Source organism: Saimiri boliviensis, chromosome 4 (genome assembly GCF_048565385.1).
Source record: "Saimiri boliviensis isolate mSaiBol1 chromosome 4, mSaiBol1.pri, whole genome shotgun sequence".
Lineage (NCBI taxonomy): Eukaryota > Metazoa > Chordata > Mammalia > Primates > Cebidae > Saimiri > Saimiri boliviensis.
The window spans coordinates 165,253,793-165,262,748 of NC_133452.1; positions in this window are offsets into that span (position 1 = coordinate 165,253,793).

Below are 8,956 nucleotides of genomic sequence, written 5' to 3' on the forward strand. Positions count from 1 at the left end.
ATAATATCTAGTAAATAATAATGTATTTTTTCTTTTCTTTTTTTTATTTTTATTTTTTGGAGATGAAGTCTTGCTCTATTACCCAGGCTGGAGTGCAGTGGCACAATCTCGGCTCACTGCAACCTCCACCTCTCAGGTTCAAGCTTTTCTCCTGCCTCAGCCTCCTGAGCAGCTACGATTACAAACACCGCCACCATACCTGGCTATGTTTTGTATTTATTAGTAGAGACTGGGTTTTAGAGACATGTTGGCCAGGCTTATTTAGTAGAGACATGTTGGCCAGGCTTGTCACAAACTCCTGACCTCGGGTGACATCTGTTCTTGATGTTAAAAGCCTCATTAGTTGGGCTTGTCTGTTTTTGGGGAAATGGTTTTTATTTTTTATTATCATATGTTTATATTTAGCTGTGGTATTTTCTTTTGCTTTTATTTTGTATTTCTTCTTTGCTAAAGTCTTGAAACAGAAAGAGGACTGATCCAAGATGGCCAAATAGGAACAGCTCTGGAGTGTGGTTCCCAGCGAGAATGCAGAGGGTGAGTGATCACTGCATTTCCAAACGAGTTTTTACTGCCCACAGATCAGGAGATTCCTGGGCGGAAAAGCACCAAAAGTCTCTAGCAGGTCTCCATACAAAAACTCACACAAATGTGGGTGGCCGTTTCAACTGGAGCCAGGAATGTGTGGAAGACAGAGTTGCCCATTCAACTGAATAAAAGGAGACTGAAACAGAGAGCCAGGTGACCTGGCTCGGCGGGTCCCACTCCCACAAAGAATAGCAATCTGAAATGCTCTGGATTGAGAGTTTCACAGCAAGCACAGCCTGACCCAGGACAGTCCAGCTCAGTGTGGGGAAAGGGTGCCTGCTATTACTGAGGCAGTCCACCACTACTGAGGCAGTCCGCCATTACTGAGGTAGACCGCTATTACTGAGGCAGTTCTAACTATAACTCTATTTAAAAAACTGCAAGGAAGTTTACACAGCAGCTGGGCAGAGCCCATGGCAGCTTAGCAACGCCTCTGCTGACAGACTGTGACTAGGCTACCTCCTTTATGGGCAGGGCATTTCTGAGAAAAGGCAGCAGCATGTCAGGAACTTATAAATAAAGCCTCAGCTTCCCAGGGCAGAGTACCAGGGGAAAAAAGGCAGTTATGAGTTCTGCTGCAGCAGACAAAAATGTACCTGCCCAGCAGCTCTGAATGGACAACGGAGCTCACGGCTCAGCATCTGAGCTCCCGTAAGGGACAGACTGTCTCCACAAGCAGCTCCCTGACCCCTGTGTATCCAAAGAAACACCTCATAAAGAAGGACTCAGGCTGACATCTGGCAGGTATCCTTCTGGGACAAAGATAACAGAAAAAGAAACCGGCAGCAACCCTTACTGTTCTGCAGCTGCTGCAGGGGGTCCTCAGGCAAGCAGAGTCTGGAGTGGACCTCCAGCAGTCCTACAACAGAGGGCCCTGACTGTTAGAAGGAAAACTAAAAAATAGAAAGAACTAACTTCATCATCAAAAAAAAGGACATCCACTCAGAGACCCCATCTGAAAGGCACCAACTACAATAACCACTGGTAGATAAATCCACAAAGATGGGAAGAAACCAGTGCAAAAAGGATGAAAACACCCGAAACCAGAATGCCTTTCCTCCTCCAACAAGTAAATGCCTTTCCTCCTCCAACAATGCCTTTCCTCCTCCTCCTCAAAACTCCTCACCAGCAAGGTAACAAAGCTGAATGGAGAATGAGCCTGATAAATTGACCAAAACAGGCTTCAGAAGGTGGGTAGTAACACACTTCTCTGAACTAAAAGAACATGTTCTAACCCAATGCAAAGAAACTAAGAATGTTGAAAAAAGGTTTGACAAAATGCTAACGAGAATAAACAGCTTAGAGAGAATATAAATGACTGTTGGAGCTAAAAATACATGAGGACTTTGCAAAGCATACACAAGTTTCAATAGCTGAATTGACCAAGCAGTAAAAAGCATATCAGAGATTGAAGATGAACTGAATGAAATAAAATGAGAAGGCCACATTAGAGAAAAAAATAGTTAAAAAAATGAACAAGAAATATGGGGATTATGTGAAAAAACCTAATCTCCATTTGATAGGTGTACCTGAATGTGACGGAGAGAATGAAACCAAGCCGGAAAACACTCCAGATTATTATGCAGGAAAACCTCCCCAACCTAGCAAGGCAGGCCAATATTCAAGCCCAGGAAATACAGAGAACACCACAAAGATATTCCTCAAGAAGAGCAACCCCAAGGCACATAATCATCAGATTCACCAGGGTTGAAATGAAGGAAAAAATGCTAAAGTCAGCCAGAGAGAAAGGTCGGGTTACCCACAAAGGGAAGCCCATCAGACTCACAGCGGATCTCTCCACAAAAACCCTACAAGCAGAGAGAGAGAGTGGGGGCCCATATTCAACATCCTTAAAGAAAAGAACTTTCAACCTAGAATTTCATATCCAGCCAAACTAAGTTTCATAAGTGAACGAGAAATAAAATCCTTTATGAATAAGCAATTGCTCAGAGATTTCATCATAACCAGGCCTGCTTTACAAGAGCTCCTGAAAGAAGCATTAAACATAGAAAGGAACAACCAGTACCAGCCACTCCAAAAACATAACAAATGGTAAAGAGCATTGACACAATGAAGAAACTGCATCAACTAACGGGCAAAACAGCCAGCTAGCATCAAAATGGCAGGATCAAATTCACACATAACAATATTAACCCTAAATGTAAATGGGCTAAATGCTCCAATCAAAAGACACAAACTGGCAAATTGGGTAAAAAGTCAAAACCCATCGGTGTGCTGTATCCAGGAAACCCATCTCATGTGCAAGGATACACATAGGCTCAAAATAAAGGGATGGAGGAAGAATTACCAGGCAAATGGAGAGAAAGAAAAAAAAAAAGCAGGAGTTGCAATCCTAGTCTCTGATAAAATAGACTTTAAACCAACAAAGATCAAAAGAGACAAAGAAGGGCATTATATAATGGTAAAAGGATCAGAGCAACAAGAAGAGCTAATGATCCTAAATATATACACACCCAATCTAGGAGCACCCAGATACATAAAGCAAGTTTTTAACGACCTGCAAAGAGACTTAGACTCCCACACAATAATAGTGGGAGACTTTAACACTCCACTGTCAATATTAGACAGATCAATGAGACAGAAAATTAACAAGGATATCCAGGACTTGAACTCAAATTTGGACCAAGCAAACCTAATAGACATTTACAGAACTGTCCACCCTAAATCCACAGAATATATATTCTACTCAGCACCACAACACACCTACTCCAAAACTGACCACATAATTGGAAATAAATCACTCCTCAGCAAATGCCAGAGAAAGGAAATCATAACAGTCTCTTAGACCACAGTGCAATCAAATTAGAACTCAGGATTAAGAAACTAACTCAGAACTGCACAACTTCATAGAAGCTGAACAACTGACTCTTGAATGTTGACTGGATAAACAATGAAATAAAGACAGAAATAAAGATGTTCTTCAAAATCAACGAGAACAAAGACACAACATACCAGAATCTCTGGGACACATTTAAAGCAGTGTCTAGAGGGAAATGTATAGCAATAAATGCCCACATGAGAAGCAAGGAAATATCTAAAATTGACACCCTATCATCAAAATTGAAAGAGCTAGAGGAGCAAGATCAAAAAAACTCAAAAGCTAGCAGAAGACAAGAAATAACTAAGATCAGAGCAGAACTGAAGGAGATAGAGACACAAAAACCCTCCAAAAAATTAGTAAATCCAGGAGCTGGTTTTTTGAAAGGATCAACAAAATAGATCACTAGCCAGAATAATAAAAAGAAAAGAGAGAAGAATCAAATAGATGCAATAAAAAATGATAAAGGGGATATCAGCACAGGCTGCACAGAAATACAAACCACCATCAGAGATTAATACAAATGACTCTATGCACATAAACCAGTAAACTTGGAAGAAATAGATAAATTCCTGGACCCTTGTACCCTCCGAAGCCTAAACCAGGAGGGAGTCAAAAACTTGAATAAACCAATAACAAGGGCTGAAGGTGAGGCAGCAATTAATAGCCTATCAACCAAAAAAAGTCCAGGTCCAGATGAGTTCACAGCTGAATTCTACCAGACATATAAGGAGGAACTGGTACCACTCCTTCGGAAAGTATTCCGAACAATCCAAAAAGAGGGAATCCTCTCCAAATCATTTTATGAGACTAACATCATCCTGATACCAAAACCTGGCAGAGACTCAACAAGAAAAGAAAACTTCAGGCCAATATCCATGATGAACATAGATGCAAAAATCTTGAATAAAATACTGGCGAATCAATTGTGACAGCACATCAAAAAGCTTATCCACCATGATCAAGTAGGTTTCACCCCAGGTATGCAAGGCTGGTTCAACATATGCAAGTCTATAAATGTAATTCACCACCTAAACAGAACGAAAGACAAAAACCACATGATTATCTCAATATATGCAGAGAAGGCCTTTGACAAAATTCAACAGCCCTTTATACTAAAAACTCTCAATAAGCTACATATTGACAGAACAAATCTCAAAATAATAACAGCTATTTATGACAAACCCACAGCCAATATCACACTGAAAGCGCAAAAACTGGAAGCATTCCCTTTGGAATCTGGCACTAGACAAGGATGCTCTCTCTCACCACTCCTATTCAATATAGTGTTGGAAGTTCTAATCAGAGCAATCAGGCAAGAAAAAGAAATCAAGAGTATTCAGTTAGGAAGGAGGAAGTCAAATTGTCTCTATTTGCAGACAACATGATTGTATATTTAGAAGACCCCATCATCTCAGCCCAAAATCTCCTGAAACTTATAAGCAACTTCAGCAAAGTCTCAGGATATGAAATCAATGTGCAGAAATCACAGGCATTCCTATACACCAATAACAGATTTAAAGAGAGCCAAATCAAGAATGAATTGACATTCACAATTACTGCATAGAGAATCAAATACCTAGGAATACAACTGGCAAAGGATGTAAAGGACCTCTTCAATGAGAACTACAAACCACTGTTTAAAAAAATGAGAGAGGACACAAACAGATGAAAAAACATTCCATGCTCATGGTTAAGAAGAATCAATATTGTGAAAATGGCCATACTGTCCAAAGTAATTTACAGATTAAATGCTATCCCCATCAAGCTACCTATGAACCTCTTCACAGAACTTGAAAAAAACTACCTTAAACTTCAGATGGAACCAAAAGAGAGCCTGCATAACCAAGTCAATTCTAAGCAAAAAGAACAAAGCTGGAGGCATCACACTACCTGACTTCAAACTATACTACAAGGCTACAGTAATCAAAACAGCATGGTACTGGTACCAAAACAGAGATCGAGACAAATGGAACAAAACAGAGGCCTTGGAGGCAACGCCACACCTCTTTAACCATCTGATCTTTGACAAACTGACAAAAACAAGCAATGGTGAAAGAATTCCCTGTTTAACAAATGCTGTTGGGAAAACTGGCTAGCCATGTGCAGAAAGCTGAAATTGGACCCCTTCCTGACACCTTACACTAAAATTAACTCCAGATGGATTAAATACTTAAACATAAGACCTAACACCATAAAAACCCTAGAAGAAAACTTAGGCAAAACCATTCAGGACATAGGCATAGGCAAAGACTTCATGACTAAAACACCAAAAGTATTGGCAACAAAAGCCGAAATAGACAAAAGCAATCTAATTAAACTCCAGAGCTGCTGCACAGCAAAAGAAGCAATCATTAGAGTGAATCGGCAACCATCAGAATGGGAAAAAAAATTTGCAGTCTACCCATCTGACGAAGGGCTAATACCCAGAATCTATGAAGAACTAAAACAGATTTACAAGAAGAAAACAAGCCCATTTAAAAGTGGGCGAAGGATATGAACAGACACTTACAAAAGAAGACATACATGAGGCCAACAGACATACGAAAAGATGCTCATCATCACTGATTTGCATTAGAGAAATGCAAATCAAAACCACATTGAGATACCATCTCCTGCCAGTTAGAATGGTGATCATTAAGAAATCAGAGGACAACAGATACTGGAGAGGATGTGGAGAAACAGGAACACTTTTACACTGTTGGTGGGAGTGTAAATTAGTACAAACATTGTGGAAGACAGTGTGGCGATTCCTCATGGACCTAGAAATAGAAATTCCATTTGACCCAGCGATCCCATTACTGCGTATATATCCAAAGGGTTTTAAATCATTCTGTTATAAAGACACATACACACATATGTTCACCGTGGCACTGTTTACAATAGCAAAGACCTGGAACTGACCCAGATGTCCATCGATGATAGACTGGACAGGGAAAATGTGGCACATATACACCATGGAATACTATGCAGCCATAAAAAACGATGAGTTCGTGTCCTTTGTAGGGACGTGAATGAACCTGGAAACCACCATTCTCAGCAAACTGATGCAAGAACAGAAAATCAAACACAGCATGTTCTCACTGATAGGGGGGTGTGGAACAATGAGAACACATGGACACAGGGAGGGGAGTATTACACACTGGGGTCTGTTGGAGAGGATTAAGGGAGGAACAGTGGTGGGTAGGGAATTGGGGAGAGATAACATGGGGAGAAATGCCAGACACAGGTGATGGGGATGGACGCAGCAAACCACATCACCATGTAAGTACCTATGTAACAATCTTGCATGTTCTGCACATGTACCCTAGAACCTAAAGTGCAATAAAATATATTTTAAAAATAATTTTAAAAGAAAACAAAAAAATAAAAAAAAAGAGAGAGAAAGAGCACATTTAAAAGCAGATTATTGAAAGTACTTGCAGAAGGATGCATTATATCTATGATGGTTATGGGTGGCAAGGTGCCCCTCAAGCACATATCCAATACTGAGTCCTTTAAACAAGTGTTTTTTATTTTTCCATGCATACATATTGTAATGTCCTCATAGCCACCTCTACTTCACGGTTCCTGTGGTCAAATATAAAAGCCGTTAATATGAGGATTTTCTTATTTCTAGAATTCACCCTCAAAATAAACTTACTCATGGGGTTGATAGAAATAAAAAATATAGGCTGGGCATGGTGGATCATGCCTGTAATCCCAACACTTCGGAAGCCCGAGGCAGGCACCTCATAAGGTCAGATTTTAAGAGTACCCTGCCGAATACGGTGAAACTCCATCTCTACTAAAAATACAGAAATTAGCCAGGCATGGTGGTGTGTGCTTGTAGTCCCAGCTACTCAGGAGGCTGAGGCAGAAGAATCTCTTGAACTCAGGGGGCTGAGGTTGCAGTTAGCCAAGACTACACCATGGCACTCCAGCCCAGTGAAAGAGCAAGACTCTGTTTCAAAAAAATAAGTGCACAAATACAAAAATAAATGTTTTTTAAAAAGATAAAAAGAAGGGGTGACTTCTGTTTCCAGACCAAGATGTAATAGACACACGTCTCCCTATTTCTCCTGGCACATACAGCAAAACATCTGGATATTAATGTAACATAAACATAGATTCTAAAAGGTAGACAGAAGGTAGGAAATAAGCAAGGGACCTTGAAGTCCAGAAAATGACATGGTGATTCCCTGGGTTTCCTTTTTGGGTTTTCAGTACCCAGACGGGAAATTTGCCAAACTTGGCCAAACACTAACTTACAGATGCAGAAAGGAGCAAATTCCAAATATGGTGAATCCAATTAACTCCATGCCAAGACACATTAACTTCAACAAACTTGACACAACTTCAAGACACAACTTCAGAAAACTTGGCCAGGCACAATGGTGGTTCACGCCTGTCATTCTAGCACTTTGGGAGCCCAAGGCAGGAGGATGGCTTGAGTCCAGGAGTTCAAAACGAGCCTGGGCAACATGGCAAGGCCCTGTCTCTACAAAAAATACAAAAAAAAATTAGGCATGGTGGCATGCACCTGTAGTCCCGGCTACTTGGGAGGCCTTGTCTCAAAAAGAAGAAGAAAAGAAAAAACTAAAGATACAGAAAAAAATCTTGAAAGTTCAAAAGAAACATCTTACATACAGAAAAAACAATGTGAATAAGAGATTTCTCATTAGAAATCATGAGAGCCAGAAGGAAACGGCAGATACTGTCTATGTGTTGAAAAATGAGAACTGTCCGGGTGCAGTGGCTCACGCCTGTAATCCCAGCACTTTGGGAGGCTGAGGCGGGTGGATCACCTGAGATCAGGAGTTGAAAACCAGCCTGACCAATATGATGAAACGCCATCTCTACTAAAAATACAAAAATTAGCCGGGCATGGTGGCATGCACCTGCAATCCCAGCTACTCGGGAGGCTGACACAGGAGAATTGCTTGAATCCGTGAGGCGGAGGTTGCGGTGAGGCGAGACTGTGCCACTGCACTCCAATCTGGGCAGCGAGAGTGAAACTCGAAAGAAAGAACGAAAAAAAAGAAAGAAAGAGAAGAAAGAGAGAGAGGAAGGAAGGAAGCAAAAGAAGGAAAGAAAATGACAAATGACACCCCAAAGTATGGTGCTTGGGCGTGCTGAGTACGTAGATTTAAAGGAAACTGGAAGGCTTCGAAGTTGCCTCAAAATCAAGGTCTCTCTGGCCTTCCCTGTTTCTTCCCTCCAAGTGCAGATGCAGGGAGGGGCTGTCTCTGAAGTTCCCCATACAAGACTGAAGGAAGTTCTTCCAAAACGAATGCAATTGTCTTGAACCTTTTTCCTAGGAATCTCATGAAACAACCAGAGAAGATTAATCACTGACAGAAGAGGAGATTAAAAGTCATCATAGCCAGACACGGTGGTTCACGCCTGTAATCCCAGCACTTTGGGAGGCTGAGGCAGGTGGATCATCTGAGGTCAGGAGTTTGACACCAGCTTGGCCAACATGGTGAAACCCTGTCTCTACTGAAAATACAAAAATTAGCCGGGCATGGTGGCGCACACCTGTAATTTCAG